This window comes from Lynx canadensis, chromosome F1, assembly GCF_007474595.2.
Source record: "Lynx canadensis isolate LIC74 chromosome F1, mLynCan4.pri.v2, whole genome shotgun sequence".
Taxonomy (NCBI): Eukaryota; Metazoa; Chordata; class Mammalia; order Carnivora; family Felidae; genus Lynx; species Lynx canadensis.
This window is the reverse complement of record NC_044319.2, coordinates 47,753,148-47,765,771: the sequence shown is the minus strand read 5'-3', so window position 1 is coordinate 47,765,771 and position 12,624 is coordinate 47,753,148.

The following is a 12,624-nucleotide window of genomic DNA, read 5'->3' as shown; positions in this document are numbered from 1 at the left end:
ATTTGTGTTACCAAGTTACAAGATTAGAACGTCTGTTTCTGACGTTTTTTTCCTATTTTCAAATGAGTTGTTTCATTACCTCATAAAAGGATGAAAGTTAGTTGCAAAAACAAATACCGCAAAAGCTGTGAAGTCATTCTTCATAAATCCAAAATTAACTTTAAAATTTAAGATATGGTATCTATAGTGTTGTGGGTTTTGATTTATTTTGAATCAAAGAAAGCTATTTAGGAAATTTACTTTTTTATTTTCGTTTTGAAGTAGAATTTTACCTTATTGTTTCAAATTGTTTTACAAAATAAAGGTCATTATGAAGTGAAACAATCATGTCACCATTCAATTTTATTTTATTTTTTTTTTCAATGTTTATTTATTTTTGGGACAGAGAGAGACAGAGCATGAACAGGGGAGGGGCAGAGAGAGAGGGAGACACAGAATCGGAAACAGGCTCCAGGCTCTGAGCCATCAGCCCAGAGCCTGACGTGGGGCTCGAACTCACGGACCACGAGACCGTGACCTGGCTGAAGTCGGACGCTTAACCGACTGCGCCACCCAGGCGCCCCACACCATTCAATTTTAATATAGTACAGCCTATGGTAAGCACAGAATTCACTGGACAGGTTTTTTAACGGGAATCCTCAAATGAAAGTACTTCAAACAAAAGTATTATGTCTGAATTAAGTGTAATCATAATCTTCCAACTTCATTATGCTTCATTGCTTAGTTACAGAAGTGATGATTTTGGTCCTAATTGTGATGTCTATGATAGTACCTTAACAAGTATGCCTGCTGCCTGTTCACTGAAATGTATGGCGTGAACATAATGGGGGATGGCCAGTATAGGTAGATCAAGAATACATGGGTAAAGGGGCACCTGAGTGGCTCAGTCAGTTAAGCATCCAAATTCGGCTCAGGTCATGATCTCCCCATTGGTGAGTTTTAGCCTGGAGTTGGGCTCTGTGCTGACAACTCAGAGCCTGGAGCCTGCTTGGGATTCTGTGTCTCCCTCTCTCTCCCTGCCCCTCCCCCACTGGTGCTCTGTCTCTCAAAAATAAATAAAAACATTTAAAAAAAATTTTTAAGAATATATGGGTAAATGCAGCCTTACAAGTTCTATACTTTTTTTCATGACTCAATGTGATATCAATTAAAATAATTGACATACCTTTAGATATTCTTTCAAACTTTTTTTTTGAGAGAGACAGAGTGGGGGAGAAGGATAGAGAGGGGGAGAGAGAGGGAGAGAGAGAGAAAGAGAAAGAGAGAGGGAGAAAGAATCCTAAGCAGGCTCCATACTCAGCACAGAGCCTGACATAGGGCTCCATCCCACAACCCTGGGATCATGACCTGAGCCAAAATCAGAGTTGGGACGCTCAACTGACTGAGTCACCCAGGCACCCCAAACTTGTTTTTTGTTGCTTAAATTGTCAAGTAAATCTCATACCTTTTCTTTTTGACTTCAAAACAAGTCTATCCCTTGCCTAGGGTTGAAAGCTACCGTTGAAAAACAAAATTCAGCTGGATAGATTTGAAGATTTAACTGGCTTTATTCAACAATTCATAAATTGGGCAACATCTCATCTGGCAAATAGAAAGGAACTCTAAGATACCGTACAAATGGAAGGCTTTAAAAGGCACAAAGGAGGTGGGACAAGGAAGTCATAAACCTATCTCTGGGGAAGGGGGTCTTTCAGGCAGATTACCTCACTAGTGCTAACCAGGAAATTCCTGATTGACCTACCACGATTGTATTCCTGGGAAAGGCTGAAACTGCAATTAGGTTAGATAGTAAGTCTCCATTTGGTGATGTGGACTTAGCACCAGTGACTCCATTGGGACATGTTATTTCTTTTTTAACACTAAGATCAGTAAATTATAAGATCTTCTACATGAGAGGGCCCCTATGGGAGGTCCTCTATACTGGGTCCAGCCTGTGAGTCTTAGCCATGTGGAAAACTTCAAAAATTCTTCCTGCAAAGAAACTTTTTAAAGAAAAAAAAAAACATGATTATGAACCCACAAAGATCAGCTATTGTATTTGTATCCTAAGACTGCTGTAACAAATTACCACAAATATGAAAGAACAAAAGTATATTTTCTTACAGTTCTGGAAACCAGAAATCCAAAGTCGGACAGCACCATGTTTATTCTAGAGGCTACTGTAAAGGAGAGTTCATTTCCTTTATCTTCTACCTTCTAGTACCTCCAGGTGTTCCTTGGCTTCTTTGACTTGCATCCACATTACCTCAGTCTTTTTTTTAATATTTTTTTTGGGGGGGGGGGGGTGGACAGAGGGAGAAAGGGGGACAGAAGATCCACAGCAGGCTCTGTGCTGACAGCAGAGAGCCTGATGGCAGGGCTTGAACTCAAGATCTGTGAGATCATGACCCAAGCCAAAGTTGGACACTTAACCAACTGAGCCACTCAGGCACCCCATATATCACTTCAGTCTTTGCCCATATCTTCACATTGCCTTCTCATCTGTCTATGATAATGACACTTGTGATTAGATTTAGGCCATCCCTGAATAATCCAGGATAATCTCATCTCAAGGTCCTTAACTAAATTGTACCTGCAAAAAGTTAGTTTTCCAAATAAGGTAACATTCACAAGTTCCAGGGATTTGACCTGGATATATAGGATCATTTTTTTAGCCTACCACAATGACAATACTCAAACAGCCTGGATAAAGCCTGATATTTCATTATTGTCTTATGTAATTTGTTAAACTTCTGTGAATTTTATGTTATACTCATTTTCTGTTTTGGTTTTACTGCATTCATTCATCCTTTACTATGTCAGTCACTGGTCTAGGTAACAGGATACAGACAAGGTCCCTGCCCATAAGACATAAAATTCTATCTTTTCTCCAATTTTTTGAACATGGTATAAAACTCATGGTTTATAAAGGTGTGTCATGTTTTTACTTTAGTATCACTGTTAGATATCCCCATTTGCAAAGGTCAAAACAAATTTCTGTATGCCCATGCATTGTTTTAGACTAAACAACGTCTCCCCCTTATGTTTTTCCCCAAATATATTACAGCTGTATTTAAAATCACGTTAGTTTAAAACCATTACTGAAATTCGTTATAACCTTTTTTAGCATTATAGAGTTTCTCATTCTACGAGTACAAAAATTACAGCATATTATTATTTCACAAGAAGGCTTAAGAAGGACCGTTTGTTTTTCCAAACCACAACTGATTTTCCAATGCTCTCATATCAACTGGGTATTCTGCAACTCAGTTCAACTCTGACAAGAACTACCTGGAGTTAGTATAGACCCCACAGGTTAAGGGCTCAGTCCTACAAGACTGCCTCTACTTCAGACAACAGCCTGCACTTCTGCCCTGCCAACTACAAAATTTGGTGTTATCATGACCTTCCCTCAGGTTCAAAAATTTGCTAGAAAAACTCATTAAACTCAGGAAAATACTGTACTTACAATTACAGCTTTATTATGAAGGATACAACTCAGGAACAGGCAAATGAAAGAGATGCATGGGGTAGGTTGGGACAAGGTTAGGCCAGACCTTCCATACTCTCTTCAGGTGCACCACCATCCCAGAAAATCAATGCTCACCAACTCAGAAGCTCCCCCAAAAACTTGTCATTCAGGAATTTTCATCAAAGTGTCATTGCTAGGCATGATTGATCAACGGCATGATTTGCCATTGGTGGTAAAGTCAATACCAGCCCCCTCCCTTCCCCTGAGGAGTGGAGGGTAGTGGATGGGGGGGGGGGGAATTGGAAAGTTCCTTGAGTACAGCCAGCCCCCCCTCAAACGAAGGGCCCACCAACAACCACTTAATTACCATAAACTCAGGTATAAGGGAAAGAGCCTTGTTATGAATAACAAAAGACACTTCAGTCCCTCCAGAAATTCCAAGGGTTTTATGGGAACCAAGGACCAAACTCAGGGCAAAAACCAATCATAGGGGTGCCTGGCTGGCTCATTTGGTGGAGGATACAACTCAGGATCTCAAAGTTGTGAATTCAAGCCCCACATTGGGTGTAGAGATTACTTAAAAAATAAAAACCTTGGGGCGCCTGGGTGGCGCAGTCGGTTAAGCGTTCGACTTCAGCCAGGTCACGATCTCACGGTCCGTGAGTTCGGGCCCCGCGTCGGGCTCTGGGCTGATGGCTCGGAGCCTGGAGCCTGTTTCCGATTCTGTGTCTCCCTCTCTCTCTGCCCCTCCCCCGTTCATGCTCTGTCTCTCTCTGTCCCCGAAAAAATAAATAAACGTTGGAAAAAAAAAATGTTTAAAAAATAAATAAATAAAAACCTTAAAAATATTTTGAAAACCCAAATATATATATTTTTATTATACCACAAAGATCTATCTTGGTTTTTTATAGAAACCCAGGGATAAAAAGCCATAATAAATGGAGGTGTCAGATGTTATTTGAAGTTCTTATATTCAGAAAGCATGTAGTTCAGATTCCTAATTCAAGAATGAAATGAATAATAATAATAATAAATACCTTTGTTTGATAGAATATCCACCAGAAGAGTAAGAATGGAAATGATTATTTAAGGATTTACTCAGAATTTTTAAGTGTCAAATTGAAAGATATTTAAATTCTTTGAGCCAAAGGAACAGGGGAAGGAAAACCAGATAGTGAGTCATTATATGGAGTTATATGGAAGAATTAGGAACAGGATATTCCTGAACCAAGTATGCCTCGGATGCATTTATGAAGGCAATGAAAGATATATCACGGATTAGGGGGATTTCTGTTAAAGAATGTGGTAACTTCACTACTTCAATTCATTGAAGAATTAGCATCCAGTATGCTGTAACAAAAATATTTATCTAAAAAGCTTTTTGTTTTTTGCCAAGCACTATTTCCTTCCCTCTGTATCATTTCTATGTCCATAAAATATGTGTTTTTAAGTCTCTGGGTCAATAGACTTGGAATGATAAGACCAGAAAATATGTTTTCTTTTGAAGTGTGAGCAAATTACTTCTTTAAAGATCTCTATAAGCCTTGCACTAGACAAATTTATAACTAACTCAGAGTGCCATCTGGTGTTGAACAAATAGCATTATGTGATAGATGTTTCCTAACCTTTGCATTATGAAGTTTTGTCTTTCCTATCTCTATGGAGAAGTCAATGTCACTTTGCCCAGTCTTATTTTCTTTTTGTCAGAAGGAGGCTAACCGTGTGTTTTTATTCTTACTTTTCTTATAAATTCAAAGAGAGAGAATGAGTGGGGGAACTATGTTTTCAACTTTACTGGTGAATATAATCATATTTGAGACTAAAAATTTACTTAATAGTATGGAAAGGTTTTTTTTTTAATTTTTTTACAGATTTATTTTTGAGAGACAGAGAGACAGAGCATGAGCTGCGGAGGGGCAGAGACAGAGTGAGAGAGAGAGAGAGAGAGAAAGAGACCATCTGAAGCAGGCTCCAGGCTCTGAGTTGTCAGCACAGAGCCTGATGCAGGTCGAACTCACAGACAGGATCGTGGGATCATGACCTGAGCTGAAGTCTGCTGCCCAACGGGCTGAGCCACCTAGGTGCCCCAATAGTATAGAAAGTTTTATCTATTGGTGCAGATGAATAAAAGATGTGTCTTGCAAAATTTATGAGAGGCACATGGTAAGGAAATAAATTCATGTTCATAATATAGTAACATTATTTGGTTCAGACTAAAGACTAAGAAATTTCACTGATGTGTCAAAAAAAAAAAAAAGCTATAGTAGTAGCTGTGTTCCACAGAATGTCTAACTCTTTATGATGTAATGATCGATACAAAAGTGTGAGGGAACAATGCAATAGGAGTGCATCTAATCCAAATCTCTTAAACTTAATTCAATTCCCCTTTAATCTTAGAGGCCTTTCCTCATCAATCTATCTAAAATAGTACCTTTACTCTGCTTTGTTTTTCTCCAGGACAATTTATCACCAACTGACTTTGTACATAGGTATATATGTATGAATTGTCTTCTTCTCTGTGAGAACGAAGCACCAAAGGGCAGAAAATTTGTTTTGTTCACTAGCAGATCCTACAAAAATTTCCTTAAGAAACTAGACTTTTGGGGGCCCCTGGCTGGCTTGGTCAGAAGAGCATGCAACTCTTGATCTTTGGATCATGAGTTTGAGCCCCACGACAGGTATAGAGATTACTAAAAAATAAATAAACTTAAAAAAAAGTGTAGAGTTTTCACTATAGTTGCAGAAATAAACAAATATTTGTATGTTTTAAAATTAATAAATGTGGGGAACCTGGGTGGCTCAGTTGGTTAGGCTTCCGACTCTTGATTTCAGCTCAGATCATGAGAGATTTGAGATTGAGATTTGAGATTTGAGATTTGAGATTGAGATTTTGAGATTTGAGATCATGAGAGATTTGTGAGATTGAGCCCTGCTGTGGACTCTGCTCTGACAGTGCGGACAGAGCCCGCTTAGGACTCCCTCTCTCTGTCCCTCCCCTGCACATGATCTCTCTCTCTCAAAATAAATAGATAAATTAAAAAAAAAAAAGGTAGGCTGATAATTTACAGGGAAAAAAGAAACCTATGATGATCTTGTTACTCATACTGAATTTTAACTTAAAATTAAATGGTTTCTACAATATAAATATGTAGAAAAAGTAAATATGGTAGAAAAAATAAATATGGGAGAGGAGAGGGCAATGCAATAGGAATATATATTTTTTAATGTTTATTATTTTTTTAAAAAAATTTTTTTTCAACGTTTTTAATTTATTTTTGGGACAGAGAGAGACAGAGCATGAACGGGGGAGGGGCAGAGAGAGAGGGAGACACAGAATCGGAAACAGGCTCCAGGCTCCGAGCCATCAGCCCAGAGCCTGACGCGGGGCTCGAACTCACGGACCGCGAGATCGTGACCTGGCTGAAGTCGGACGCTTAACCGACTGCGCCACCCAGGCGCCCCTAATGTTTATTTATTATTGAGACACAGTGTGAGCAGGGAAGGGGCAGAGAGAGAGGGAGACACAGAATCTGAAGCAGGCTCCAGGCTCTGAGCTGTCAGCAGAGTCTGACGCGGGGCTTGAACTCACGAACTGTGAGGTCATGACCTGAGCTGAAGTCTGACGCTCAACCGACTGAGCAACTCAGGCGCCCCTACAATAAGGAGATATTTAATCAAACTCCTTTTAATCCATTCTAGCTCCTTTTTATTTCTTTCTTTCTTTCCTTTTTTTTTTTTTTTTTTTTTTTTTTTTTTTTGAGAGAGAGAGCAGTGGAGGGGCACAGGAGGGAGAGAGAGAATCTTTTTTTTTTTTTTTAATGTTTATTTATATTTGAAAGAGAGAGGGGGGAGGGGCAGTGAGAGAGGGAGACACAGAATCCGAAGCAGGCTCCAGGCTCTGAGCTGTCAGCACAGACCCCGACAGGGCTCAAACTCACGAACTGAGAGGTCATGACCTGAGCCGAAGTTGGGCACTCAACTGACTGAACCACCCAGGTGCTCCAGGAGAGAGAGAGAATCTTAAGCAGGCTCCTCGCCCAGCCCAATCTCAGGGGCTCAGTTTCATGACCAAGATCAAAACCTGAGCTGAAATCAAGAGTTAGATGCTTAACCGACTGAGCCACCCAGGCACCACTATGCTTTTTTTGTACATGAAGCAGCTTGTCATAATATTGTATGAAATTGCTAACACATCCTTTTTTCCCTATAGCACTTACTGCTTTATTTTCCTTCAGAGCATTTATCACCTGACATTGTACGTCTGTTTGTCTTCATTATTTGTGTTCCCTCAAAGAATATAAGCTCCACGAATGCAGGGCCTTGACTATTTGCCTCACACCAGGTTCCCAGATTTTAGAACTGGATGTAGGATGCTGTAGATGTTCAAAATATAAGTGATAAATGCGTGAATTATTTCACTACATTTGAGCACAGAATATCTTAATTTAGCAGTCATTGAAACAAGTTCATAGCAGTCTTTTGAAAATAATTTTTATTGCAATATCTCATATGGTGTAATTATCTCATAATTAATCCAATATTTCTATTCTGTTTCTAATTTGCAAGTTGTAGAAAAGAAGGTATTTGACTCTAGCATTTTAAAAAAGAAAATATTTTTATCATTTGCTCTTCCAAACTGGAACCTCTAGCAATTCCTATTTCAGAAAGTGCAAAATGTTTTAAAGCCATTCATAGCTGGCTGATCTCCTTTCAAATTGCAAAAAAATAATATTAAGAATACACACTTGCTATATATATATATCAAATTATTGCATTGTACACTTAAAACAAATGTTATAGCAATGTTATATGTCAATTATGTCTCAGACATAGCAACCTATGAAGCAGGTACGTTCTTCTTTTTTTTTTTAATTTTTTTAATGTTTATTTATTTTTGAGAGAGAGAGACAGAGTGCAAGCAGGGGAGGGGCAGAGAGAGCGGGAGACACAGAATCCGAAGCAGGCTCCAGGCTCTGAGATGTCATCACAGAGCCCAATGCAGGGCTCAAACCTACAAACCGCGAGATCATGACTTGAGCTGCAGTCGGACGCTTAACCAACTGAGCCACCCAGGCGCCCCTGAAGCAGGTACATTCTTACTTCCGTTTTATCTATAAAGAATCCAGAGCACGAAAGGTTGAGTAACTTGCCTAAAGTTACTCAGTTAATAGATGGGGTTTTTAACCCAAATAGTCTGACTCCAGAGCCCAGGCTCTCAATAACCATACTATATTGCCTCCTGCCATGAAATATTTTTATCTCTAATTAGTGGTGAAAATGGAAAGGCAATAAATAAATAAATAAATAAATAAATAAATAGCAATAAAAGGCAAATAACACAAACAAGTCTACATTTACTAATGATAGAATTGGGATTTGACATGAGTCTAATTCCAATGTCACCAACTTTTCACTGTGCTAGGAGAGCAAAACACAGAACAGAGACCTGTTAAACTGCTTGCTGTAAAGTGTATCTAATAGAGCATCTAAGATGGGCAGTCAGAACAATAGTAATGAGAGAAGTCAGTACAGCCTTCTCCCTATGGACAGATAAAGAGCAAAACTGTTTTTGACATTCAAGATCTGGATTGGCACTAATAGCTAGACCATTATGTTCTTCTGTTAAATGTAAATATTTTGACAGAGTGTCAACTTCAGATGCATCTGACTGTGATGAATGAAGACAAAACAAGGCCAATCAGTAGTCGCATTTGAACACATACCCCGGATGACCACCGTGATTGACTGCTGCTCCTTTGCCAGTTACAGCTTTAACTCCACTTCATTCTTCCCATCTTCTAGATAAGGCAAACTACAGACCTGCCAGCCAAATCTAGGCCTTGACTGTTCCTGTATGGACTTTGAGCTAAGAATGGTTTTAACGTTTTTAAAAGTTTTTTGTTTTTTTTCTAAACGAAAACAAAGACAAATATGTGAGAGAGACCATATGTAGTCTGCAAGGCCTAAAATATTTTCCATCTGGCCATTTACAGAAAGTTTGTCAGTCTCTGTTGTAGAGAAAATTAAGATACCCAGTCATAAAATTACCTTTGCTTCCTGACAGGATCCAATACAAAGTAAAGCTCCACGTCCTTGAATGCTCTCCAAAATTACCTAACACAAACCCAAAATCCCATAATAAGTCTTGTCTAACACCATGTTACAGAGATACTGCACAGATACCAATGATGTATGGTCTTCCTTATAACAAACAGTCAATAAGCCCAACTTTGACTAATAAATGTGTCAAGAACAATAGTTAGCAAGCCCAGAGTTGGCCAAATCCCATCTATAGCCTGTTTTTGTACGACCTAAAAGGTAAGATTGGTTTTTATAAGTAAAAAAGTCGTTTTAAAACAAACAAATGAAGAATATGTGACAGAGACCATCTGTGGCCCACAAACACTAAGGTATTTACTATTCAGCCCTTTACAGAAAATTTGCTCAGTCCTGGTCAAGAACTGTGAAGGGTCTGAGATTTTATTGTATTTGCAAACTGACAAGTTTATCTGTAACAATTTCATGGATGATGACCAAATACATGAGATTTCTGGATCAGAGATGAAGGGCTTTATGAAAGCAGTAGCCGAAGTATCAGCATATTTACACTGGTTTCCTGAGCCCCAATTCCCAAAGGGAGATGTGGAGGGCTACACGACACAGCATAATCAGTGGGGTGCTTTATAGGAGAAGAACCCAAGGCTAAGGGTGCAGCACTGTCTGAGCAAGCAGCAACATAATAGCATGATGCAATTGAACCAGTTCCCCTCACCTGGGGAGCGAGCAGTCCAGCAGTCATCATGTTGCAGTTACTTTGTTGCCTTTGTGACTTTCTACAACAACTGTTCAGGGTCAAGAAATGGATAGATAAACCTTATAGTCTGACAGCCTTAGTGAAACCACTCAGGGAAGCTCAGGGCACTCAGGGAAGCTCAGGGCCGGCCCATAGCGGACTGCCTCTTCCCACAGTGTGCTCTTGGTGGTCTCTGTTTGAAGGTCATGACAAAAGTGAAGTTTCCACTAAGATTCAGCAGAGACCTTCACTGCCACAGACTGAAACGCTTGATTTTCTAGTTTGGACATCTGAAGTCTCTTGTGTCTCCTACTGGTTAAGGCCATCATGCCTTGAGTGGGTGGCTAAATTTATGCTTAACTGAGCTCTGACATTTTTGTTGAAGTCCTTCACATTGGGTTTTCTTGCCTTGTCTTTTGTTTCATTTTGTTTCTTAGGAATAAAGTCTCCTGGGATCCTTCTGTTATCTGACAGATTAGAATTGTTCCTTAGTGAAGCTGTTCTCTAGCCTTCTAGCATTTTCTCCTGTGGTCTGTCTGCCTGACTAATAGCGGTCTATCAGAGAACAAGTCTATAGGAAGAGGACAGGCAAAGATCTGTCTGCCCTTGAGCTGGCCCCAGGGGCACAGAAGTTCAGGATTTTAAGTCAACTTTGCCTTGAGTCACGTTTTAAAAATTATATAAAACCTTCCTCCATAGCCTTGTCTTTGTGCCCCTGGTTTGTTAAATTTCATCTGCTTGGAAGCAGGAGGTTTGTCCAACCTGTGCTTGGTGACAGTCTTCGGCCAACTTTCAAAGATATGAGGTTGCACAAGTACCATCTTTAGGGAACATTGCAGTTCTTTTTCTTTTTCTTTTTTACATTTATTTTTGAGAGAGAGAGCGAGAGAGCAAGCAGGGGAGGGGCAGAGAGAGAGAGGGAGACACAGAATCCAAAGCAGGCTCCAAGCTCTGAGCTGTCATACAGAGCCCCACATGGGCCTTGAACGCGTGAACTGCGAGATCATGACCTGAGCCAAAGAAAGACACTCAACCAGGCACCCCTGGAACTCTGCAGTTGTTATAGGGTCTTCTCAAGTGAAAATTGCCACTTCCATGCCACAAACCTGCTTCCTTAATGTTTTCACACTATAACATTAACTTGTATGTTTCTCTCTTTAACTGGTACAATTATACCAGGAAAAAAATTGGGATTATACTAGCCACTTCAGCTACTTTTGACAAGAACAAGATTGTTCATTTAGGAGGTACTGTGGAACAAAAAAGGGAAGAAACCCTGATGAAGAAATTGTCTTGTTTGTGTACGAGAAAGAGAATTTTTTATTTAAGGTAAGAAATACCCTTTCCTTTGTATCCATACTATGAAAATTAATAAAGGCTGGCTTTTTAAATTGTAGGGCTAAATAAAACTGTCAAGGGCACAAGTTATCCTTTAAGTCAACTGTAATAAAATTCTTTTGCGTGTGTGCATGTTAAAATGAGTATTTTTTTTTTTTTTAGTTTATTTATTTGTGCACATACACATGCGTGAGTGGGAGAGGGGCAGAGACAGAGGCAGACAGAGAATCCCAAGCAGGCTCCACACTGTTAACACACAGACCAATGCGGGGCTCAAACTCATGAACCGTGAAATCATGACCTGAGCAAAAACCAAGAGTTGGAAGTTTAACCGATTGATCTACCCAGGCACCTCAGATTAGTATTTCTATATAAAATTCTTTCTTCTCTCTTTGCATAGAAAATATAAATTAGTCTTTTACAGTGGTGACTTCATATGTGACAAGCTGACTCCTTGTCATTGTGTTCTGTATTTCTAGGAAAATTTAAAGATTAACTGATGGTTCAAACAGACAAAAACATTTAGTTTTTATGTGCTCATTCTAGAAATATCAAGTCCAGAAAATGTAAAAGATCTAAAAGAAAAACAAGTTGTCAAATTCTTAGTGTTTACTTTGTGAACCCTGAAAATCGTATTTACTGAATAGCCCTTATTATAGTTACAAGACAAAATGACAAAGCTTTGGTTAGTTCCAAAATAAAAGAAGAGCTTTTGGTATGATTCAGAGTTTTTATATTTTAATTTACCATATAAATATAGTGTCAATGCAATATTTTGTTTGAATAGAACTAAGGTTAAATTTTCATGATATAAACTTCCTAACTTTCCTATGTTGGTTTTATAAGTTAAATGAATTGTCATTGTTTCTATAATATGACTAAAATTGTGTATGTATATCTGTATACATACATATAAATATATATAAATGAAATGTATGTAATCATACTCAACTAAATGAAATGATGATAACAGATATCTTTGCAAGGGTTACTTTTAAGGAAATTCTCACAATGCTACAAATAATAAGGATTTAATATGTTA